The 26,839-nt window shown below is 36.0% G+C and overlaps 1 protein-coding gene and 1 long non-coding RNA gene across 3 annotated transcripts in view; one reads left to right on the forward strand and one right to left on the reverse strand.

The window, feature by feature from the left end:
- Positions 1 to 25,939, reverse strand: part of btbd7 (BTB domain containing 7) — a 79,212-nt gene extending 53,273 nt beyond the window's left edge. The window contains exon 1 of one of the 2 annotated variants that reach the window (XM_087297717.2): positions 25,875 to 25,939. The gene's annotated coding sequence lies outside the window, so the exon portion shown is untranslated. Of the gene's footprint in view, positions 1 to 25,614 lie in introns of both variants that reach the window. The other variant, XM_087297716.2, reaches the window with a different exon arrangement.
- Positions 20,338 to 25,933, forward strand: LOC147832225 (uncharacterized). The gene is made up of 2 exons (XR_015518458.1): positions 20,338 to 23,441; positions 23,582 to 25,933. It is a non-coding gene; the product is annotated as an uncharacterized LOC147832225 (long non-coding RNA).
- Positions 25,940 to 26,839: the final 900 nt, after the last annotated feature.

Raw genomic sequence — 26,839 nt, forward strand, 5'->3', positions numbered from 1 at the left:
TGTGCATCTTTTCCATTAATTGTCTTATCCATTTTTTCTCATGGTGAGAAATACAAGGTGTGGCGCGCAGTTTAAAATGTGCATCCCACGGTGAATGCATGACTGTGAGCCCTGAATTATGCGCTTTTTGGCGGGCGTTTGTGCGTCCGTGTTGTTTTTCATCACACTCTAAAGAATGCTACATTTCTCCAACAACATATTCTCCAACAACAAGTTCTTCTTCTGCTGTCATGTTGTTTGTGTGTTTCTATGGCAATGCAGGGGAAACTACGGGAGGCCAGATGGGTGGAAAACCAATTTATATTCAAGCGAATCGAAGTGAACTTTACACTCAAGTTAATCAATAAAATCAATTTGTCGCCCAACCCTAGTGAACAGAGCTACACAGAACAAATAAACTTTAATTGAATCAAACTTTTGTCTAAAGTTCTAATTGAAAAAACTTGATACAATGATGACAAACTCTCTAAAACAATGACAAGTTTAATCAATAAACAACTATAACAGATTCAACTACATGTACTGCACCCTAACATGTGTTTGTATTATTATCCAGGCTGCATTAATTGGACTAAAACAGCAATATTGGAAACATTATTACAATTAAAAATAACTGGTTTTAAAAAACATTATGGCATTTGGACATATGGTCTTATTTGAGGCTGTTTTTGGTTGAGGCTTTAACTTTGCACTGTTTTTGCATGGCAAATGTGACAGGGTACACGTTAATATCCACTGCTGTAAGGATATTTGTTACGTTAAATTTACAAAATAAACCTGATTTAACATCCACAAACTGGGATTGAAGCGTCTTCTATAATTGTACTGATACACATATGTGGTGGTGATAAAGACCGTAATAGCGATGTAATTTATAACAAACATGAACTGCTTTAAAAACAATTTTAAACCTGTAAAATTCATTCTCGATCACATTTGATGATGATTGTTGAGCAGATGTTTTAATTCCAGTTGTTTTGCACACATCATGTCTTGTTGATATTATTATACACATTACTACCGAGACATGTTAATACTTAGCTGTCAATCAAATCAGTGAGCGGGGAAAGCGCACTTCTACATAATGTTGTGGTGGGCCTCAAAATGGGAGGGATTTGGATCCTATTTTAACATCAGTAAATAAAAAAAGACTTATTGTGTTTATATCATGCCAATATGACTGTGAGCACACTATACATACACACAGTTCATTATAAGTGCCCTTTAATCTGTATTAAAAAGACAAACATAGGGGGTTGGAACTACATATGAGTGAGCAAGTAATAACGTTTTGGGGTGAATTAACCCTTTAAGCATACTTGCAAGTACTCATAATGACCCATGGCAAATGGCAGTGTGTTCAAGTAAATTTTATTTTGCCTCATTTGGACAGTATTAGTTGTATGTATCCCAATGCATTTCAACATAAACATGCAGCCAAACGCTCCTGCCACTCATGAATTCCAATGCCATCCAGTTTTGTATGGTAGCATAAAAGCAAGGAGACTGTGAGAGAAAGTTAACTGTGTTTGGGGTACAACACTTTACCAGACCACTGAGCATAAGCAATGTCCATTGAAAAATCGCCAGTATAAAGGGCTCTCTGTTCCAGGGTGTCTGTAGTTCTCTCTGAGGTACGGAGACAGAGATGGGGGTGGGGGGTGGGGAGGGGTCACAGGCACCCTGTGGCAGTTTCCTGTGAGCGGTGGCGGTCTGGCTCATGTGAAACTAATGAGCGTGGACAGAGCCAAGCCACACCAGGCCAGCTGCGGGTCGTCCAGTACACCCTCTCCCGCATTTCTACGAGAATTCCACAGACGTTTGAGCATCCGAGCTGGGCGAAGAAGAGAGATGGTGAAAATGCCACACCGCCACATGCCACAATATTCATTCAGCCAAACATCAGGGAAGCAGCATCCTTGAAGAACAGCGTGCCGCCCCAAACTACTGCTTTTGATAAGGAGGAGGCATGACATTTCATCAGGAGACACGGTGCCTTGACAGACAAGGCTCGCCCTTTTCTGAAGGGAGCTTGAGGAATGTTTCGCAAAACACTCAGCCCACAATCCCATCCTCAAAATGGTAGATTCAGCAAATACAATTTCATAAAACATCTAATTAGGTCCTAAAAGGTCAGAGCAGTGCAAGATACGAGATGCTTTCTGAGAAGACTGGCCATGTTCCAGAAGCCTTTTATAGATACCAAGATTGGCAAGTCAGAATTGTTGCCAAGCAATAACCAATAAAACATTTCCATAAGAAATAAAATTATGAGAGTCACATCAACAAATACAAGCTATTGCTCTTTTAAAAAAAGTTGTCAACAAAAAGCACAAACAGATCTTAGAATTCTTACGTTAATAAACGTGGTATTTGAGAAGTGTCTTCGGCATAAATTTTAAAGCAATTCATATGGATTTACCTTGACTGATGATGATGATATTCTTAATGCCAGGCCACAGCGGTCAGAGAGAAAATTGACAAACACATAAGCCAAAGCTTTACCCTGTCATCATTCTTCGCATTCATTTATTCATTGTCAGACAAGTACTCCTAAATAATGCAGCGCTGTTTGCAGAAGCGCCCGTGGTTTTCTGCTCTGTCAATGATGGAAATGTGATGACACATAACTGGGTGAATGTGCTCAGGCCACTTTTTAACCCTCTAAAAAACCCAACTTATTGCTAGAAAGAGCAAATGTATACATATACAGCAAATGTTAACTTTAAATAAGTTAAATATTACCCACAATTTTTGTCATTTTTGTGATTTAGAATTCTGTCCTGTGCTTAAATCACAAGTTAAATCATTTAACTTATTTCTCTTCAATAATGTTTTTTAAACTAAACTTGATAAAAATAAAAATAAAAAAATACTAAAATGTATACATTAATATTAACACTAAAATAGGGCTGGGCGATAAAATCAAAATCTTGATTTTTTGAACATTTTAACTCAATTATGATTAATGAACGATTATTTATTTTATTTATTTATTGCCCTCATAATTTACTGATAAATTTTGTACAGTAAATATGTTCACATATTACAAAGTTTTTGAATGAAGGGTGCATTACTTGATTTTAAAATAATTAAAGAAAACACAATCTATGATGATTTACTGTTATATCTTTGATTATATATCAACGCTGAACAACTGAAATTAAAACACACATTACTTGAAACCAACAGTCTTTTTTTCTAATAAAAACTGGAAAATAAATAACGTATACTTTTTGAAACAAAATAATTTTTTTTTATGTTTTTCATATTAAAAGTATAAAATCTTTCCTAGAGATGGGGAAGGGCATCCGCTGCGTAAAAACGTGCTGGTTAAGTTGGCGGTTCATTCTACTGTGGCAACCCTTGATTAATAAAGGGACTAAGCTGACAAGAAATTGAATGAATGAAAGTTTAAAATCAGCGTTACCTTTCCTTAATAAAATAACACTAATATTTTAAACAGTGCATTTCTTGCATCTTCTTCAAGCAAATTTTGTAATGTAAATAATCAATTTTATTGTAATGGATACTATGCCATATATGATATATCAGCTTCCAATCATTGTCAATGTAGTGCAAACGTGTGACATGTAGTAAAATTTTTTGAGTGGTGTGCGGGTATGCGACCATGCAAAGGCTGCGCCAGACCACACCTGTGTGTTCAATCCAGAAATATAAATCAGAGCTGGGTCACAAGACTCTGCATGCGGTAGGGAAAGTAATCTAAAACATTACCTGAAAAAATTTTGAATAAATATGGGTTCTGAATGTCATACACTATGTAGGTTCTGAATATTGCACACTAAATACTGGACAACACAAACATACATTTTGAAAATAATGTAAAAGATTGGAATAGAATTACTTTCCTCCTATTGAACTAATTTTAGTGACTTTTCTGCGTAATGGAGAAAATTTATCTGTAAATTACTTAGCAAGTTTTATGAAGTTAGCTGTAGAAGATCATGCACAGTTTCAGCTTTATGGGCATAAAATATTTAAAATCCTTCGTCTTGAAATAATTACAGCCTGCATGACTACGAAAGGCGTTTTCTCAATGGTATCATCATAAGTACAGTTCCACGTGCCATGACTGGTTCACCAGTTTACTCTCACAAACTCTTGCTATCACACACATGGCAGAAGGACAATTATGCATGTTTTGCGCTTTCATTGGCAAATTGGCCTGCTTCCTGTTTTTCATTACTTTTCCATTCATCTAAGCATCTTTATCTGACTCTGTCCTCCACATAAAGGGAAATGCCACGCTGACTTCATTCTTAAAACTCATATGACAGCATGACACTGAAAATGTCTTCACGATAAATAAAACAGAATGAAGCAATTGGCCCTGGGATAAGTCATATTCCTTTTGATGTCCTAAGCAAACTCAAAACACATTAAACTACATAATTTTAGATTTTTTTATGAAAACAGTATAAAATAAATATATGCATAACAGTTAATAAAATTGGCATTCAAAAAAATTGATTGCTACTTTTCATATGATAATTTTTTTGGGCTGGTTATTCATCTTTAATTGGACAGGACAATGGAACCTATTGACAGGAAAGCATGGAGACATGAGACGGAGGGAAAAAATTGGCAAAGGACCTGAAGAATTAGGGCTGCACGATTTGGAGAAAAAAAATCGTAAATGCAATTTACTATTCTGCTCTGCTACTGTTTATTTAAGACATTTTTTTAAAATAAAGCGGTCAGTTGTCTTGGCAAAATAAAAAAAATAACAGCATTTTAAATTCAATTTAATAAATTGTATATAGAATCATATATTTATAAATACATGAATATATATATATATATATATATATATATATATATATATATATATATATATATATATATATATATATATATATATATATATATATAACCTTTACATTTAGATTGTTACATTTTTCATATTGATTTCAAGACATTCACAGTGCATTGACATTGCTCCATGGAGACAGTCTTTGAATGTATCAAACAAAACTAAAGTACATGCACAGTAGAAATACGAAAACATGAACATATATGGCAAATTAATAAACGTAAATATTATCCCTCTTGCTTTTTGAGCAGTCCACCAAGTTCTTAAACAACTTTCATTGATCATTGTGTTCCACACTTAACAGAAAGGGCTACGATTGGCTCTAATGTTTAGTGCGGTTCTAGCGTTATTTACCGATGAGTGACACGGACATGGATAAACGGCCTCAGTTACAGTCTAAAAGCTGATTTATACTTCTGTGTCACGTGATTGCCATGACCAATGGCGCTAGCCTTGCGCAGTCGTGCATTTAACTTCTGTGTGCTTTTTGTGTTGCTCTGCAATAACATTTCCGAAACACTAGCTGGCAGTGAGGTTATGTTCCTTTGTGTTGAGTTTCTTCATGGGTGTTCTGTTTTTTCTGAATGTTACCTTAAAATGTACAAGAGGCTAAAAGTCACTCATTCAGAGGTGGTAATCGGTGGATGTGCAACAACTTTAATCATAAGGTAAACATAAAGAAAATTTTACACCTTCACAGGACTCTACAGTTGTAAACACTCAACTAAAAACCGACCAATCAAAGAGCTTGCGATATACATCGTTGTGACGAGTAGTTACATTTTCTGAAAGGTGTGAAATAATCGCAGCTTTTGCAAAAACAAAATGCACCTTTTCAAATCGTGATTTCAGTTTAATATCGATTACTCGTGCAGGACTATAAAAAATCATTTTCAATGGCCAAGAATTTAATTCGTTCATTATGAGCATCATAGTGCTGTGTTGACGCATTAACCACAAGGCTATTGACATCGATTCGGTACTTTTGACAATCCTAGTTAATAAAAGAATATAAATATATATATATATATATATATATATATATATATATATATATATATATATATATATTCTTTTTATATATATATAACAGTGATCAAAAGTAAACAGAATTGCTACACTTTTGGACAGATGTGAGCAGAAAGGTCCAATCGAGAAGCCAGCAGATCAATATTGCAATCTACCACATCACTGACTAAAGCATTATTGTTAATATTTTAAATCCACCCTTTGTCATTTCAGCTGGCAACATGAATAAGCCTGCCGCAATATCATTGTCAATACTAATTAGTATAAATATTTGTTGTGTGCTAGAAAGCTCAAATCACACTGGGTCACATAATTCAATTTCCATCATGTCCAAATATTTTCAATGAATTAAGCCACCGAAACAGAATGAATAAAGTGAATAAACCAAGAATCTGAAAAAAACTGTACAATTTCTGTCCCCTTCGCTGGCAAGAGTCCAGCAGTGTTCAATTTTTAAAAAGGACTTTCATCAGCTCGCACTCCCAGTAGACTCAGCCTATGACCCTTTCAGTGATGCATGAATGAATGTAGGAGGAGGAAAGAGGAAAGGAGGGGGAGAATGGTGTGGAATTCCCAGATCACACGAATGTTGGAGTGAGCCACATGATATGACTGTGGAAGATAGCTTGGCTGCTGTTAGAACGCTGTTAGTCAGGCCTCGTGTGTGACAGACGTGCTTGTGTTAACACAGTAATGGTGGGTGAGGTAAACAGTGTTTACAGTATTGTCTGGTACAGCCTGGCAAATATGCTATTATAATAATTTATTCTAATCAAATCTAAATATTAGACTAACGAAATATGATGTGCTCAATTTCACCAACATAAAGACAGCAAGTACATCTGAGCTATGGGCTTTTCGAATAGACACGACAACGCTTATTTAGAAGATTATTATAATCACCTCAAGCTACAACTACATTTTTCTTTCAGTCCAGCTTCACAAATGTCTGGTGGGATTTTATTTTAAAAAGATAAACTATTGCTTTAGTCTGACTGAAATCAAACATCTGAAGTGCATGTAAACGTACTTTATGTTAAACAAAATCGGGGCTGAATGAACCCTGTGTGGGATTCTTTTGCACTAGTCAAAATGTAAAACAGATGTGAAACTCACAATGTGAACTCTATCAAAATCCATTTTTTTCCTCCCTCGACTCATATTCTGCCCCAGAACGTCAAGACAGAGAGAGATGGAAGCAATAGAGACAATTACCTTAATGAATGGTGTCCTTTCTATGTAATTACCTCCACGCTTTCAGCTGCAGTTTCTTCAATCAGCCGGACTAAATTTAGTGGTTTGGCCACTATGCATTTCTTTGGAAGCTCCTTTTTGATTAAATGAAGCAGACGGTTTTGTGTGGAGTGGCATTTAAATATAAAGTAAAAATGCTATTAAAAAATATGGTTAATATCCAATATAAAAAGAATAAAACGGACAATTAATTCACATTTCAAGCCATTACTTATAGGGCTGCAAAACATTAGAAAAATCTAACATGGCAATATTTTGTTCAGGGCTCGAAATTGCCACTACTTTAGTCGCATATGCGCCCGAAATTTAGTCTATGCGACCTCTAAATATATTTGGGAGCATGTGTGCGAGTGCATAAAATTGTTATGTGCGACCAGTTTTTACTGTAAAATGTTCACCACATGCTCGGATTCGGGAGACATTCACGCAGAATACATCTCTAAGCTTTTTGACTGCACTTGAAATGCGAAACACAGTGCTCAGGAATGGTTTAAAACAATTGTCATGTCAACTTGCTGCAGTAAACAAAGCCAATTTTGTAATGCTTGCCCCGCCTTCCCGCTCTTCTTATTGGCCCACCACTGCTCTAGCACTGAAATATCAGCTGTCAATCACTCAGTCAATGCCTTCTGGCTTGGGATGACAGAGAGAGCTACTACCGTGAAAAATTGTAAAATGCTGAAGATGAGAATGAAGATTACAAGATTTTGTTTTAGAAACCTTGGCATTTAAAGTTACAAATAATGACACATCTTACTAGTGACCATGTGCTGAATGTTAATCCACCATCTACACTTTTCGAAGAGTGGATAAAAGACTTCCGTTGGCTTCAAGTCCGCTATGAAAAGTCTGTAGGATGGAATTTTCAGGTAACTGTTTGTCACATCTAGCATGAGAGCTTCTGTTTAATCCTTCATTCAATCGCCAGATGCTCTCCGCCGTGCAAGTGGCAGCTATATATGGCAAAAATTTAACACTACGTACACCATCACAAATGGGCTTGCATTGAGTAAACTAACATTGCTACACATAAAAAGACCGGTATTGCTATTAACATGACGTATGCATATAATAAGGCACAGTATATGTCAAAAGCATCAGACAGCACCCGTGAGAACAGCATAGTTATATCATTAACAGATTCATTTATGTCAAGCAGTGCGTGCAGGGCCGGTGAGCGCTCCGTGTACCTTTGGTCACTTAGTTATGTTATAAAAATCTATTTTCTTTTGATAACGGGATTTCATTGAGACATATTTTCCTTACGCTTGCATATGTATTTTTTTGCTTGTTAGTTTGATTACTGTTGATTTCAAATGCAATAAATATTTTTGTATAAAACTTGTAGTAACGGTGCTTATAATTGGTGGGTGCGACTACATTTTGGCTGATGCGCCTACATTTTTAAAGTTACGCCGAGTTCAGACTGCATGATTTTGAAAGTAGTCATGTCACAGATGTTTTTACACTGCATGACTATCTGGGCTTGCGTTTCGTCGCTGCTTTGTTTACACTGCAAGATGGATCGGCGACAGGGGCTTTCACATTGCATGACTTTACAATAGAAAGAATCGCCGACAACTTTGTCCAAACTACGTCTTACAGCCAAAAACACGTAGTATATCTTTTTTTATTAACTACATATAGACAAAGAAGCCTTTAATGGGGTAAAAAATGTACAAATTTGCTCACCTGGGTTTAAAGGGAAATAGCCATTATTATCAACTTAAGTTGAGGAGAAAACTAATTTCTTTCTGTATGAAACGTCAAACAGACACGGGTGCTCCTGAGTCCTGTCAAACCTCCACTAGTTTTTTCTCCATTTCGTGGTTCCAAATAAACCGAAAATGAGCACTTTTAACCTCTCTCCCAACCTCCGCTGGCCTGCAGCAGGTACACACACACACACACACACACGCTGCTCTCTCATTGGCCGTAGGGGATCTCCGATGTTATTTTCAGTCAAAACTCATTTCACACAGCATGATTTGAATCGCCGACAGCTCCAGTTTTTCAGCACGCCCAATATCTCAAAGGCATCAGCGACTCATCTGCGATTCTCTCAGATCGAGTCTTTGATAGTTCATACTGGGTGATTGTCACTCACGTGCACGAGCACCGATTTGCCTGTGATTTCAGGCATTTGTCGCCAATTTCTCAAAACCTGATGGCAAGCCAAAATCAGGGCTAAAATCATGCAGTCTGAACTAGGCATTAGGAACACTGGTGCTACCAAGCAAAAAGGTTAATTTCGAGCCCTTTTGTTCTGCAACATTGCGATATGAATACCATTTCACCAGATGACTTGAATATCTCTATTTGAAAGGAATGTATAATTTTAGATTGATTGAGATGATTCTATAGAGAAGTGAATTTGATTAAAATATAATAAATTGTCTAGCACAAAATCAATACAATTTAATAATAAATGTACACAATTAAAATAAACAATGTTGTATCGTTTTTTCGAGTCTAACATTATTCATGTAATTGTATAATATAAATATTCAACAAAACTGATAAGGGATGTCCCGATTAGGTTTTTTTGCCCTCGAGTCTGAGCCATTTGATTTTGAGTACCAATACCGAAACGCGATCCAATACTTTCATAAAAACATAATGCCTTAGTAGAGACATGGGAGCTACAGACAAACGCCATATGTCTGCTGTGAACAAAACATGGACTACATCTTATAACAGGACAAGAAGTTTGTCAGACATCTTCTTATAAACGGCTGGCGGAGCTTTCTCAGTGAAATAGTGGCGGGACGGCATTTCAAATCGAGGTTCTATGTTTGTTTTTGAAACTTGTCTTATCAAGTTTGTTATGTTTAATGTAGCCTTTTCTTTTCCACCTCTTGCAATGCCAAGTTTACATGTCTGACAGTTTGCTATGGCAATGTTGACATACATTCGAGTCCTAATCGGGAGGTAATGTCTGATTCTGATCGAGTCCGAAACCATGTCATCGCGCCCGATTTCCAATCACGTGATTGGATTTGGACATCCCTAAAACTGATTTTTATTATTAGTTATTATTACAAACAGTACAGTTTCTTATACCTGAATGAATCACATTGCGATATCAATGCTAAAAACCAATGCTATATTGTGCAGCCCTAGTTTCTTACATTAAATACAACAATTTTAATTATAATATATATTTATATATAATTTAAGTATATAATTAAGTAGACAATTTATAACTTGCCTTTGATTTTAAGGTCACTTATTCCATTAGTCAGTTGACAGCTCGTATAGTAAGGATCAAACTGAATAAGTCATTAATGTACTATTAGTCTTGGCATAACACTTATCGTTGTACACGAGACAAATGAATTCATTCATAAATGCATCCATCAAACCTTACAGCACGCCGTTTCTGAAGACCAGTCTGCTGTACATAAGACTTTATAAATAGACCAGGACCTTGGGTATTCTTAAAAAAAACTACAGAGCATAAGATCAACATAGGACTGACAAGAATGAAAATGTATCTGACATCTGCGTCCACCAAGTCCACAGTTTAGGAGCCTGATGCAAAGAGAGAAAAAAATTGGGATGGCAGTTTTTTTCAATGTGCTAGAAAAACAGAATTATTAAAAATAAAAAAATAGCACAATGGACATCTACAATTGTGTGCAAAATGAGGCTGAAACTGGATCTTATTCCTCCCCGGGGAGGGACTTTTCGTGAAGCATTTCTGTGTCGAGCCGCGTGACCTGATATGCTAGTCCAGAGATAGAGGTAGGCCTTCACTTTCTCAGGACAACCACCTTATGCAGATGGCGAAAAAGAGGAAGTGAGCAGGCCAGGTTTGTGTGATTTTGTACTCATTAAGATGAGTCATTGTGACCATGATACCTCTTTACTGTAAAGCAGAGGAGTGCTGGGGGCTCTGACATCTAGATTTAGGGTAATGGGTTGATCACAGGATTCCATCTCTGTATGGGGGTGGAGAATTATAACCACTTCCCATTGAGCCTTTAAGCAAAGATCTTCAGTCAACAAGGGCTGCACGATTAATCGAAAAAAGACCATGATCTCGATTCGATCTTATTCACGATCTTAATTCAGCTTTTCTGCAATTCAGCCAATTATATTTTGAAGGTCAGGAAGGAAGCATAAAGACGGTTCCACAAGTCTTCACATTGGTTTTATATGTTGCTCAGCAACATGAACACCTCCAAATGGTGGTAAAAGTGTCACATTCTGTATTTATTAGGTATAAAGGGCCGATCACACCAAACGCGCTTTTACGTTCCAAAAACACAAGGCACACCACACTGCCTTTTCTGGAAAAAAAGAAGCACGGTTCGCTTTTTATGTCACTAGGCAACAACTGAATCAGCTGTGTAATGTGTGCAAGTGTTGCTGTTGATATTAATATATTTTTACATTTTTTTTATTGTATAATATATATATATATATATATATATATATATATATATATATATATATATATATATATAAATAAAATTGTGATTCAAACAGCACCGGATAATTCAAAATAATAATCACAAGTCTCCTCTCAATCTTCAGAAGTCTCCGTAGTCGTCTTGAAAACACAAACACTGACAACACTACAGTCACCTCAACGGAAACCCCGACTCTGCTTTCATTTGATTGGAGAATGAAAGACGCGGCTGACGTAATGCGCTTTTTCCACTCAGAGTTGACTTTTTTTCCAACAGGGGTAGAAACATGAGGCGTAGCAGGCAGTTAAATCGCGAGGCACACAGGGCGCGCAAGTAGCATGCACAACACTTATGGCCGTTAGTAAATCATTTAATCATTCATCTACTCCTGCCCCTTAGCCCTGCACCTTCAAGCTAAAGAGAATTGGGACACCCCTACCGCTTTACAGGAACGCGCAAAACAAGGGGTAGGGGTAAGGAGAAGAACTAAGGGGTAGAACTGGGATTGGGCCAAAGTGTATACAAAAAGTAGCATTTTATCCAACAGTAGACCTACACACAGGCCTAATATTATTGTGGTTTCACCATATGTTTGAGAATTAACAATATTAATAGCCTAATCATAATAACCTTTATTTTACATCCACAAAATAGAGGGAAAATTGCAATCTTGGTTCAAAAAAAAAAAAAATTAGTGATTTTCATTTTAGCCAGAATTGTGCATTGTGTACACCCTTTGGCTACATCTAACATTTCCTTCTCACCTTTACCGGTTTAATATCTAAATATTTGTGAAAAACATAAGTGAAATACCTACACAAAACCCAAAAGGTGATGTAAAGTAGAGATCAAAGTTGACCAGGCACCACAGCTTGGAATGCATGTGATCTGTGAATTAATTGTCTAGTTTAACCATTATAGGGTCCGAGTTTATCATTTGCACATGTTTTTAAGGCTTGTTACTGTGCAAACATCCCTGTGAGTTTAAAGGATTCAGGCTCAAAAATCAATAAAAGTCTGTAGCGTTAACAAAGATTAATTGTTTTTAATTACCACCTCTGCAGTGTTATTTTACATTTGATTAATTAATTCTGCATCTTTGCAAAAAAAAAAAAAAAAAACTTAAAGCACTGATTATTTTATTTGTCTTTTTTTGTTATGTATGCTTGTAATTAGGGATGCTTATAAAAACTGATTCATCATTAACCGAAAAGGTACGTTTTTAAACAATTAATGGTATCAGTTAAATGATTGAAAAAAAAAATTTTTTTTTTTAAATTGGATGCATAAATGTGTAACACATAGTGAGAGAGGAAATAAAAGTAGTAATTTAACTGAAAAATATCTAGGGCAGGTCTATTTATTTCATTATTTTTATTTATTTTATTTTCTATGCTGTTGGAAACTGCAAGGTCATTAAGATGTTCTGTTGTTAATATGTTCGCATGTTACAATAAATCAGTATTTTAAAATGCAATATTTAATGTGTATAATAATTGGCACAAAACAGATCTGTCAATTATTATTATTTTCTAAATTTAACAATTTAATATTAATCTGACCAGTTAGCGGTTAATATTCGGTTAATAAGCTGCGGTTGTCGATTAAAAATTTAACAGAAACGAGCATCCATAATTTTAATTTATTATTTTTTATGCAGATACAAAAATCACATGCATTAATCCACAATTTATTTAAATCACGTCATCAGGTGAAAAAACACCCATATGCGTACTAAAATATAACAATATTTGTTATATCCAATACTGTGCTCCTCTAATATAAACCACTATGATTAAAGTGAATACAAGAAAATAATTATTTTATTTCAATGTCTAGTGGCCTGTGCAGTCTACAAAAGTGTTTACACACTATTGTAAATAATCACAGTGTGATCATAGCTTAGATGTAGACACACACATAGGGAGGATGCAGCCTGCAGTGAGGAGGATGACCAGGAGCCCGAGTGTGTCTCAGAATCTGAGTGTGCCTGACAGAATAAAGTTTTCACTAGCATCTCAACAGCACGTGGAGTCTCAGTGTAGCCTGATGTGGGGCAGACTGCTAATGCATTATCAAAAACCTTAAATGGGTCGCTGTGAGCCTCCTGTCAATGCCATCAGAAAGCACGTCAGTCAAACATTGAAGCTTTTTTGGAAAGTGCTTCTGAAATCCCTGCTGAGACTATAGCACAGAATTAGCAATGCGTTTCAGATGGTCATGTGGATACAGCCTTGTCTACACGCTAAAAGCTAGAAGGCTATGTGTGCAAACCATTTCCAGCTAAGGGCAGATATAAACCAAGCCAACTCCAAGCAACTTGTGCCAGCTGTTGTCAGCTTACATCTGGTCTCATCTGGACCAAAAAGCTGAACATGAACACACCAAATAGACAACAGCCTACTGAAAATAGAGCATGCGTTCTGTGTCTGCGTGAGAGGATGTGTCTTTCTGCACCCACGGGAGGCAGTAGTCCGTTTTCTCATTCCCACAAAGGGAATCGGAACTTCCAACGCATGCGCACAAACTCAAGATGGAGGGATTAGCTCATGCAAATATGTCTGATAATCTAATATTCCATATTATTTACAAGTATATTAATAAATGCTGCAAAATTACAGCCAAATTTGGTGGCTTGGTGGGTACATCCCTTTAGTTCGTTTTCCAGCTCAGATTCGTTTTTTACAATCAATCAGAGAACTCTCTTCAGCCAATGCTGATTCTACATGCTGAATTGAGCCAACTCGATACAACTTTAACCCAAACCAAAGAGCTGGAACAATGCTGACCGATGACGCTTAACAGCCAACTGCCGGTTTGAGGTCTCCTGGCCTTAACAAAACAAACAATTGGCTATTTAAAACAAAAAAACAAAAACAACAACAACAACTAAGCATGAACACTTTGCAAATCTAAACAATTTTTAAATCAACTAGAGAGAAAATGAAAACTATCTAAATGACAACTAATCGGTCTTAAGCCCTATATCAGGGGTGGCCAACTCTGTTCCTGAAGAGCCACTTTCCTGCAGATTTCAGTTGCAACCCATATCAAACACACCTGCCTGTAATTATCACGTGGTGTTCAGGTCCTAATTAATTGGTTCAGGTGTGTTTGATATGGGTAGCAACTGAAATCTGCAGAAAGGTGGCTCTCCAGGAACAGGGTTGGCCACCCCTTCCCTATATAGACCTGTTGTGATTACAGCAAATTTGCAATACTATTAAAAATCTTGCGTGCTATTGAACAGGTAAAATCGCTAAAAAATTAAAGCATCAAGGGCAACTATGGTGATCACCATTTCACTTCATCGTGGAGGTAGTTTCAAATAAATAATAAATTCGGAAATGTTTTTAATTTTTTTCCCCTGGGGAAGCAGTTGTGTTTACACTGCAAGATGGGTTGGTGACAGGGGGTTTCGCACTGTATGAATTTATAATAGGAGAATCACGAACATGATCTCTGTGTAAAATAAGCAATTTTAACTTCTCTCCAACTCTCGCTGGGCTGCAGATACCCATACAAGTGGATGCTGCTCTCTCATTGGCTGTAGTAGAGCTGCACGATTCTGGCTAAAATGAGAATCGCGATTTTTTTGCTTAAAATAAAGATCACGATTCTCTCACGATTCTGTAGATGTAAAATGTGTGTGGTAAAAACAAACATATGGCAAAACATCAATAATAATATTATGCTTAGGTCTACTGGTTTCTATAAATAATTCTATTCTACTTATAACAATTCTGATGTAAAATTATTAGGTTTGAGATTGCGATCTGTCATTGACAACATTATTAGACAATTTTATTCACTGGTAAAATCAGACATTCTTCTTTATGAGGTTATAATCAATAATATATAGTCTAGAGTAGGTATACTGACAGTGTAAACATTTATTTTCATGCACAACTCTGTTCGCTATGAAAGAAAAAACATCAAATGCTTGACGTAATCATCACTCTAAAATGCGATTTGGTAATTTAAAGGAAGTGCACACTTTCGGTTTCATTTTGACTGCTAAGTGTGTCATACTTTGCGCACGGCTCCCCGAACGATCACTCTGTGCCACAAACTGAATATTATTTACAACTGTATTACCTGTTACACCATTTGCAGGTTCTGTTCACTAAGGCACGGGCATCTATCATTAAGTAGGGCGCGCTCCCTCCCTCTCTGTCGTAACAGCTCACGGTCAGCAGCTCATGTCACGTGTGATTTCTCGGCCACGAAAACATCATTATATAAAGACAAAAATTACATTTTATGTGAATTATACCTTATAAATACAGTATGTGACTCATTCAACATCATTTGGAGATGTCACTGAGCAACGTGTGTGAAACAATGAAAAGACTCGTGCAGCCGCCTTTTCTTCTCTCCTGAACTTGAAAATATGATTGACAGAATTGTAGAAATGCTGGATTAAGATCATCTAGGGGGTCGAATCGAGATTGCGATCTCGTTTCGATTAATTGTGCAGCTATAGGCTGTAGGATGTCGCCGATGTTATTTTTTTTTTAATCTCACGTGTCAGTGATTCATCTTTAATTTTCTCAGATTGTGTCTTTGATAGTTCACACTGTGTGATTGTTACTTATGTGAACAAGCACTGATTTGCCTGTGATCTCAGGCATTTGTTGATTTTTCAAAACATGTTGGCGAGTCAAATTGTCTAATGTCATGCAGTCTAACCTCAGCATAAGAACGAAGCGATGCCAGATACTCTCGCCCCAAAACAGAAAGTTACGTTGTCAGTTCTGCAATATTTCAGCTTTCAACTGAACAAAAAGCCAATTAAGATGAACAAATTGTACAACAGAAAGATCACTGTGATACACAGCAACACACTGAATCTGAGGTCTCACCTCACTGTCATCTAGATATTGAAGCACAGCCGCCACACAGCATCAAGTCAGGAGCAATCTCAAAAAGGACAACTGAGGGCAGCACCAGTTGACAGTTAGGAGTAGCTAAAGCATTTGTGATGTCGGTAAAATAGTTCTGAAAGTAACAGATATAAATGCCTCTCAGCTAGTTAAGGCAAAAGGTAAAAGGTAAAAACACAATTAGCGATTTCAAATGTACCAAAAAAGCAAACTATATCACAACACTTTTTGGCATCATTTCCTTAGAGTAACTAGTAGAACAGTACAATGCCAAATGGTTGGAGCTTCCTGCTGAAAGCTATATTGACTTACAGAGAATCATCACCAGCATTTGCAACTTAACAGGAGAACAATGGAACACAGAAAGCACCATTTTGAAATACCCAGCAGAAACCTGACACTGTAAAACATAGGGCTGTGCAATATAACCGGTATCAATATTCATTGACCAAACACCATTGTTAATATCCATAAAAAAAGAGATTCCATATGAAGGCTATAGTTGCAATAAAATGTGGCTGCTGAGTGCGCGCCTTGAAAGCATTGACAATAAGCTTACGCTGTAAGTTTGTCATTTCCAATGGAGGCGCACAAACTGCACGTCACACATCTATGGGAGCGATGCGCACATGTTGTGCAAGCAGCATGCATGTGAACTGTGCACGTTTTCCAGCACCACCTAGTAAAAACATCTGAAGTTTTCATAATGCTGCAAGCGCACCGCTATTCATAGAAGTAGAATGAACCAATCTGCTTCACACTTTGTATGGAATGTACATATAATAATTTTCAGAAATAACGGAAATCTAACCTCACAGCACACCCAACTATTGCATCGCTTTTTACTTTTCCCCATAAACTTGCATCAGAGCTGCAGCAATGGTTTGTCCATTTGTCATCCTCTGAGAAAACACTTAATGGTCGCCTAGTTATGAGAGACGCTGGACAGCGCGAGCGCAAAGGCTATTATAAATGTTGAAGGAAACCACAAGCTCGCACTTGTCACTTGAGTTCAGAATAACTACACATGCAAAAATGAGTACGGTGGCTAGAAACAGTGAGGAGAGTGTAAACAAAACAAAAAAAGTTGCCAGTGTGGCTCTTTGGTTTCTTTTCTTGTGCATTCCAGCCACTAGCTCCCTATTTGAAAGATTTAAGCAAGGGGGTAATATAGCTATTCAACTTAACAATTTTTAATGTTGCAATATGTATTTGAATAATGATGGTTCTTTTTTGATGATATTCCTTTACTTGAAAGCTCAGATTTAATTATCATAAATTTTGTTTACAGAGTTTGAGGTTTACTGTATCATTATCGTTGACAACTTACAGATGTTGATCTACCTTTACCACTGCACACACTTTGTAACATTTTATCAAATGTAACATTTTATTTATCGTTTTAACAGTTATGTTTATTTCATTACAAAGAGAATAAAATTAATCAGATATTTAATCAGATATATTGTGAAATATTTTTTGTTTTCGACTCTAGAAACTATTTGCCTTAGCAATGTTGGTACATTAAAATAAAGTGGTTAAAAAAATGCTAATATTCTTAAATGTATTGTTAAAAAATATTCAATAACAATCTACATTGAATGACATGAAACATGATAGTGATCATTTTTTGCACCCAGCCCTAGTAATATAATTAATGAACCATGCTCAAATAAAGCTGTCCCTCTTCTAGTAATAACAACCACATGTCAATAACAGAACCTGCTGCATGTCCTCCATTGTTGTTTACTAGGCCACTCACATGTTGCGTTGTGTTGTATTCCTCTCTCTATTTGTGCACACTTGTAGAGCATCTACATTTGAACTAATCAACTTGAGTTTGCAAAAGGCCTAATGTGTGAATGGCCCATACGGCATCCTTCTTCAAGTGAGAATGCCATCTGACACCACGCCAACCAAGTAAGGGTACTATTGGCAGTGGAAACACAATCCGTATTAGCCTGACACATGCTAAAGCATACTGTACTGCACTCTCATTGGAAATAATGCATTAGTCTTGGGTCTCCCCATAATGTGCCTGTGATTTTCAATTAGCACAAAAAATATACATTACACTATTTAGTAAATGTCTATTGTTACATACCCTTACGGCGTGTCTTGGATCCTATGTAAACAAAATCAAGTGCAGTTCTTAATTATGATAAAGAAATTGCAAAATGCAAACTAAATATAAAAGAAAAACAAAAATTATGAATAAATACAGCATCTTCATTGTACAATACAGCATCATTAAGTGTTCTTTAAGCTTGGGGAAACTGTCTGAGCCAAAAGAATAGGGGAGAAAAAAAAAACTAAATACCCTGACCGCAAGTCTCCAAGCAGGGCATTCCAGCAATGAGTTGTGGTTTTTGAACACACACTCCAACAAACCACTTTTGCCTATTTCATGCCTTTAAAATGAATGAATAAAAGCCTGCAAGACCCGAGGTCTCATTCAAGAGTGATGTCAAGCCACAGAGGTAATGCCGAACTAGTTAAACTTCAAGAGACTATAGATTGCAAAGCAATATACCTGAATGATTGATACAACCCTCATGCTTGCGATGATGCTCAAAATAGTCAAACAAAAAAAGATTTAGGAGAGGGAAAAAATAAAGCATAGAATGTCCAGCAATGTTCTGTGTTTGATTCAAAGTAGAGCACAGAAGTTAAACTTTGAGTGGAACTGTCAGAAATATATATGAATAATACTTAGATGTGATCTCAACCTGCAAATTAACAGGCGCAGGAAGCGACTCGTATAGTAAAGCCCCTCTGCACTGCAATTTAGCATCACATTTTATGATGCAACATTACTTTTATATGATATGACTTTTGTATTATACGATATGGCAGATTCAAAGAATGGCATTTTGATGAGAATGAGGGAAAAAAACGGTGTTAAAGCTCAATTTCAGCGATGGATGCAATGATTAACTGATCTCACTATTAACCGCGCTTTAATTCATCACGGTTAATTAATCGCAAAGGCTTCTCAACACCGTGTTTCTGCAGGGAACAAAACTGCTTCAACTAAAAGTTATACCAACTGTGCGCTAGTTTAAAGTTCCAAGCTACACCGAGGCTAATATGCACACACACTGGATTAAAGGCAGGTGTTAACTATGACTAAGGCTATTATCTAAGGGCAATTCACATATCTTTTGTGCGAGCAAGTTCGCTATTTCCAATAGGGGTATAATGGACGACGGTTGATCCGTGATCCATACGGATCACAACTCACAGTTCGGAATGCACATGACACACGGATTAACAACTTTTTATGAACTTGTAAGTTAATCCAACATTTATAACAATTGCAGAGAGATTGTCACCTGTGTCATTCCAATCACATGTATGAAAGCATTTTGGCTTCCCTTTAAAATATAATGATGATGGAAAAAGTTGTGGTGGAACCTACCTAAGGTTATTAATTACAGGTGTTTTCTGGTACCGTTTGTTTAGCCTGCATTAATAAATTCTGTGTAAAGCTGCACAATTAAACACTAAAAGATCTCAATTCAAACCCACGCAACATGAATGATAAATGATAATGATTTGCATATGTTTATTGGTCTTTCGAACAATTAAATAACACAGAAGTGCTGGGAAAACAGTTGATAGTTTAGATATAAAACACTGAAATTTATGGTAAAGATTAAAATCACCTTTTAATGGAACTTGACGCTAGTAAATATTGTAGCAATTACATTGTGTAACCAATGGGTGGCGACAAACAACCATCAAAATGATGTCACGGAATAGATTTTCAAAAATGAAACAACTGTAATGAAACATGAAGTGTTATGTGTGAATTGTTGAATCATTAATTGAAAATAAACATGATATGTTGTACAAGTCTTTATATAGCATTATCAGCAACAGTAGCAAAGATAATTTTTCGTATTAACTATTTTCTGTTTTTTCAGCTGGTTCTTTCTTGATTTTTTTTCCTTAAAAATTACAGTGTAAAAACATTACTATTGTTTAAATGACAAAAACTTTTTTTTTCCCTTTTTCAAAAGATGTCAAAAGAGAAAGGGACTATTGTTTGTTTTAATATTATTTTGTGCTGTATTATTTGGTTACAGAGCAGCAATAAATAACACTTTTAAATGCAAGGATTTTTCATGTGATTTTCTAAACTAGTAGTGTTTTGATATTAATAAGTGCATAATAATAGTGAGAATCGTGAAACCGTAATTATTCCTCAGACTATAATCATACAACCAAAATATATAATCGTTGCATTCCTAATTCAAGCATTTGAAATAAGCCCACACTGCAGTCTAGGTCTTGAACAGCACTGGGTTTCATTAGTGCATGATGATGAGGGCTAGACAAAGGAAGTGAGCACTTAATTCCTGTGTGTGTGTGTGTGTGTGTGTGTGTGTGTGTGTGTGTGTGTGTGTGTGTGTGTGTGTGTGTGTGTGTGTAAGAAAAGGAGAGCTCAAACATCCCATTGGACAAGGTGAAAAATTAGGACCTGAGTCAGCCTGTCATTTTAAGAGAAGGGGGAAAAAAGTGGTTGCCAAGGACAACAAGGGGGAGTGGAAAATGAAAACATGTCCCACTTTCCTCTCCCCATCCAATTTCTCTCTCCAGTGACAGCAGCCAGAGGTCAAGCCAGTGTGCTTGTGGAACTAGAGGGACCTTCAAAGACTGCAGACTGAAAAAAACTAAATCATTTTATGCCTATTTCTACATTCATGTGCATCAGCCAACAACCGTTTTTTTGGCTTAACGCTGCAAAAAATGTGAAACCATTAAAGCAATTATGTCAGCAAAGTTCAAATGCATACGGATGAAATCCTTATAATCCAGCAAATTTCCTAGTTTGTCTGGAGCACATAAGCCAAATGAGCTGAAACATCATTGCGCTGAACATGAGGACTTGAGCAAGGCTTCATAACATCATCAGACTTTTGTTGCGATAAGATTACAAGCTCAGAGTCAACAAAAGCCAGATAAAACCCTATTTTTGAATTATTCCTGGGACGTTGTTAATCGATACAAACAGATACGCAGTTGTCTGATGCTTTTCAAGGTTATACAATTGGCAAGCTACTCATGTTACATTGTACACAAGCACCACACTGTCAGTCTGCAAAGCGCTGGCAAACCGGCACAGAGAGACAGTGAACTAATTCATAACAGCAAAAGATTTCATAACCATTCTTGACGGACTGACTAGATGTACTGTCAGCTGGAAAGCAGTTATCCCACAGGCAGGACTCAACAATGAGGATGGCCTGATGGTCCAGAGTGTGAGAGAGTTTCAGGACACTTGGCAGAACTGTCACTTGTACTGCTGGGTCAGTGCTGCGTTGTCACTACATCTTGCAGTGGCTGCTGCACATGTGTTGTCATGTCTTGCAAACTTAAAACATTCGTCATGAGTTAGTTAAGATTAAAAGTGACAGAAAAGTTTTTATAATTGTAACAAAAAGTTTCCATGCATGCTGTTCCTTTGAGCCCTCAACATAAATAATCAGTATAAATATTTTAATCATGATAAATATTTGATATCTGAAGGATCACCTGACACTGAAGTAATGTCTTGTGATCTAGAGTAATGGCTGCTGAAACCATATTATGGCCCATTTTCACTGAGTGGTACAGTACGGTCCAGGTCACCTTTTTCAGGGTTGTGTCTTCACTGCCAAAGGCTACCCTTTTGGTGGGCGTGGTGTTCGACAAAGTTGCAGTCGATGTCATTCTCGCTTGAAGTTTACATATCGAATAAGAAGCACTATAAATCAATATAAATCAATAAACACATGATTTATATACGATAAAACTTACAAAATAAGTTATACATATACTTATACATAAGTATATAAAACTTAAATGCTTATGTATAAATACATGTTTATTACAAACCTTTCTATGAACACGATTTGATTATATGATTGTAGCTGCAGATCAATAATAATGCAAAATAGCAGACGGTGAAGTTTGCTGAAATGTCAAAGCTAACATTATACAGTCAGTACAAACCTCTTATCTGTATTCTTCACCAGCACATATAACATTAACACATGTAAAAGTAATTCTGTCCTTACGAGTTTATAGTAGTCAGAATCAGCTCAAGAAGTTCGTTATTTCAAATATAGACGTGCAGAAACAGATTGCGAGTTCTCTGAAGAAAGTGGAACCGCTCGTGCTAGATGGCCTCGTAAACAACAACAGGTTTATCTTCTTGGCTTTGTGGCTGTTCATCAAGAGAACAATAAGGTTTGTTAAAGCTCCGATAGACCATGGCTCGTTATTATATGTATATATTATTATGGTGTAATGTCTTGGCTGTGTATTAAAAATGGAGCTTCCCTTTTTTTCATCGTCCTGGCTTGTACACACGCTAGTGACGCTTCTCTGTAAACCAATAGCGTTCAGCTGCACATCTAGCTTCGCCTTTTGGTACCCTTTTATTGTTCTAAGTACCCTTTGGAAAGGGTACCCAAAAAGTGGTACAATGGTACTTTTTAAGTCAGTCCGTCAGCATTTCACCATTAAGGGTTAAACAAATAACGCACAGCACTGTTATTATTACAGAAAAGTTTGTGCTGTTATAGTTCACTTACCTTTTAATACGTTTTGATGCGATTATAACCCACTATTAAAAAAACAACGACCGAATGTTTAGAATGAGAAGCTGTAATGTAGCCGTGGCAAAATGAATTTAGGTGTGGCGCCCCAACATGGAAGAATGAATTCAGCGGAAACCATGGTACTGTACTACTCAATGCATACAGGCCATTATATAGATTTTACCTTCAAATTCCATAATTAAAACAATTCGCAAAAAGGAACAATTGTTTCTTTTTTCTGTGATAAAGATTTTAATGTACTTACTTTTATTATTATTACTACTTCTGCTATCACTACTAACATATATACACTAATTCCTTACACTTGACATTGTTTTATTGCATTCAAATACAGAAAGCAGGATAGAAAAGCGAAATGATTAACCTTTCGAAGCCGGGTGTGCATAAATTTGGTCCTGGAGGACCGGTGTCCTACATATTTTAGTTCCAACCCCAATTAAACACACCTGAAGCAGCTAATCAAGCTCTTTCTAGGTATACAAAAACTTCCAGGCAGGTATGCTGAAGGAAGTTAGAGCTGAACTATGCAGGACACCGGCCCTTCAGGACCGAATTTGGGCCCTGCTTTACAGATCTTCTCTAGGGATGCACCAAAATGGAATTCTGACCAATGCATCATAACCGATATATTGTGCATCACTACTTATTGATACACTACTTAAAAGCACCAAAACAATATTAAAATCACAAAATATTAAATGCACGAAAAGTTGGCCGTCTCCGACTATTCACATCACACATGCAAAAGCTACAGGGACTAAATCAAAATGTATGACAAAAACAAGTCATTACTCACTAAAAACTAGAGAACCTATAAACCAGATCAGGCTTAAGAATGCCGTATTGACTATATAATTTAGACATGACTTTTTTTTTTTTATCTGTGGTCACTGATCTTCATGAATATTTTACAGAATATTTCCTTTCCAGATAAAATGCTTTTCATTCATACAGAAGAAATCCATACTGATTTTAGAATCACATGATGAGAGAGAGTATGCAAATAATGACAGAACTCACATGTTCATCTACAGCCCTCTACCACAGAGCTGCAGCACCATCGCACACGAATCTGACTTAACTGTTGGCACTAGCACATATTGCAGCACAGCAGTAGGGGAAGGGTGGCCTACATCACAGGAAGATGAAAAAAGAGGGGGGAAACCCCTACACATCAACCACAGTCACAACACCTCTACAACATACTGCAGTAGCCCAAACCACAAAATGTTCCCCTCACTTGATTCTTCCTTAATTTACCCAGGTTGATGAACACCAATGGTGCTGATTGATATATATTAAGGATGACATTCTCTCAACAAAGCAGCAGCAGCAGATAAATCAGCACATTACTGCTTTGGTTTTGTTTCATTAAACCATTTACCTTTGATTCTCATGGGCAGACACGGGGCTATCAGTAAATCACACTGTCTCTGCTCTTGGTTCAGGTACATCTGATAACCAAGATGCTTGAACTGAATATTTCCGACAACACAAACGAATTCCCAGTGTAACCCTTACTAACAAGAGAGCAGTTCTTTATTAGCAATATCTGACATTTAGGCTGCTGGGAACATGGGAATCTGTGTGGGAAACTGAGATGTACTGTACTGTAGAGGTGAATGAACTCAATGGGGGCCAAACAGGATGGGGCTTGATGTAAACCAATTTGGTCATCAGTTAAAACCTTGCCTTTAATTAGGCCCTGATGACTTCCAGAATTCCAGAGGAAATAAACAGTCAAGACAAAGACAGGGGAATATGCTCCCGTCTACTAATTTTCCTAAACAATGCCCTGTCTAATTACAGAGGTCCAAAATAAGGCACCGTGCACAGCCTGTTTTCTAAATACAAATAAAGGCAGGTCAGTAAAGGAGGACCTGTTAGATGATGCAAAGCAGCTCTATACTGGTGACTCAACACGCTTTTTTATAAGCAAAATCAAATTTAACATGCAAAGTATATCTTTTAAACTCATTAGTATATGTATAGTATTTATGTTATGTTGGGCAACTGGATGAGTATCTCCTAGATCTACAAAGTCACATATTTAAACCTGCATACAACATGCTGGTGGCTTCTGACAGCTCCACAAGCGATTTCCTAGGATGCATCTCCCTCTTTAGTACGTGTCCGCATATATGAAGGCATTACATCTGTAATAACTGCAAACTACGCATACTCGGCTAGCCTAGCTTTGTGTATTTAGCATTCAGGTGGCTCCTAACAGCTTTTTTAGGGTGAAAAAAGTTAGCAAAATGAGGCATATATGGTTATTTCACCCTGTTTGTTCAATTAACTACAGAACTTACGTGGTGTTAATGTTTTCTTTTGGTTTAGCATGCAAGCTAACCATAATAACTAAGCTTTGCTTAGTAGTTCTGTGTGGGAGAGAGAAATAGCGTACTGTATCAAGTTCATCAGGTTATTCCAACCAACATTTTGGATAAATAACGTTAGTCAAGGACAGTTGTGGTTTTAAAACACAAGGCATAACTGTAAATGTGGCTAATTCAGCAGCTCGCCATGGCAGATTAGCAAGCAAAGCAAAAAGAAGAAAAAAATGCCCTCAACCCTACCTGAGTCAAGTTTACTGCTCCTCTCTTCTCTTCTTGCTCATAAAACGAGCCAAAATCCAAGCCAGCGACTTTTGATATTTGCTTAGCCGAGCAAATTTGCCTGCACTTTTCTTTCGTGGAGTGATATAGAGTAAAAAAAGGGCTCTGCACGTCCCGGGTTCACACACACATACACACATACAAACACATATATGAAGCGCTAGCAAGCTGCTAGTACTTTTACGATACAACATCCGCCCTACATTACTCGCTTTTAATACCTCGTTCAACAACAAAACAGCTCAAATTGAGTCTGTGCTCTCAGTTTCCCGTCAGCAAATATTACATGTTGTGTTGTATCCTCCTCTTATTCAGTAAAACAATGAGGGGAGGGCTAAAGCGGCTGAATTCGGTTAGCAATGTCGCTACGCCATCTATCTGCTCGAGCTCAGATGAAGCACAGAGGAAAGAGGTCCAATAAATCATCTGTGTTGGTTGGACCTGCTATGAACTAAATGAGGACTGAGATTAAAGGCGAATTTGTGCTTGAATGGTTTGTTTTTTAACGTATACGATTTAACTAAATATTTGAGAAAAAAATATAATATAATATAATATAATATAATATAATATAATATAATATAATATAATATAATATAATATAATATAATATGGAATAATATAAAGTAATATAATGTGAAATAATACAATATAATTTAATATAAAATAAAATAATATGATATTAAATAATATAATATAATATAATGTAATGTAATATAATATAATATAATATAATATAATATAATATAATATAATATAATGTAATATAATATGGAATAATATAAAGTAATATAATATAAAATAATACAATATAATTTAATATAATATAAAATAATATAAAACAATATAATATAATATAATATAATTTAATATAGTTTAATAAATATAATATAAAATAAAATAAAATAAAATAAAATAAAATAAAATAAAATAAAATAAAATAATATAATATAATATAATATAATTTAATATAGTTTAATAAATATAATATAAAATAATATATAATAAAATAAAATAAAATAATATAATATGATATAATATAATATAATATAATATAATATAATATAATATAATATAATATAAATTAATATAATATAATATAATATAATATAATATAATATAATATAATATAATATAATATAATATAATATAATATAATATAATATAATATAAGTAAAGACTGTCC

The sequence above is a fragment of the Danio rerio genome, chromosome 20 (genome assembly GCF_052040795.2).
Source record: "Danio rerio strain M-AB ecotype USA chromosome 20, GRCz13ab, whole genome shotgun sequence".
Lineage (NCBI taxonomy): Eukaryota > Metazoa > Chordata > Actinopteri > Cypriniformes > Danionidae > Danio > Danio rerio.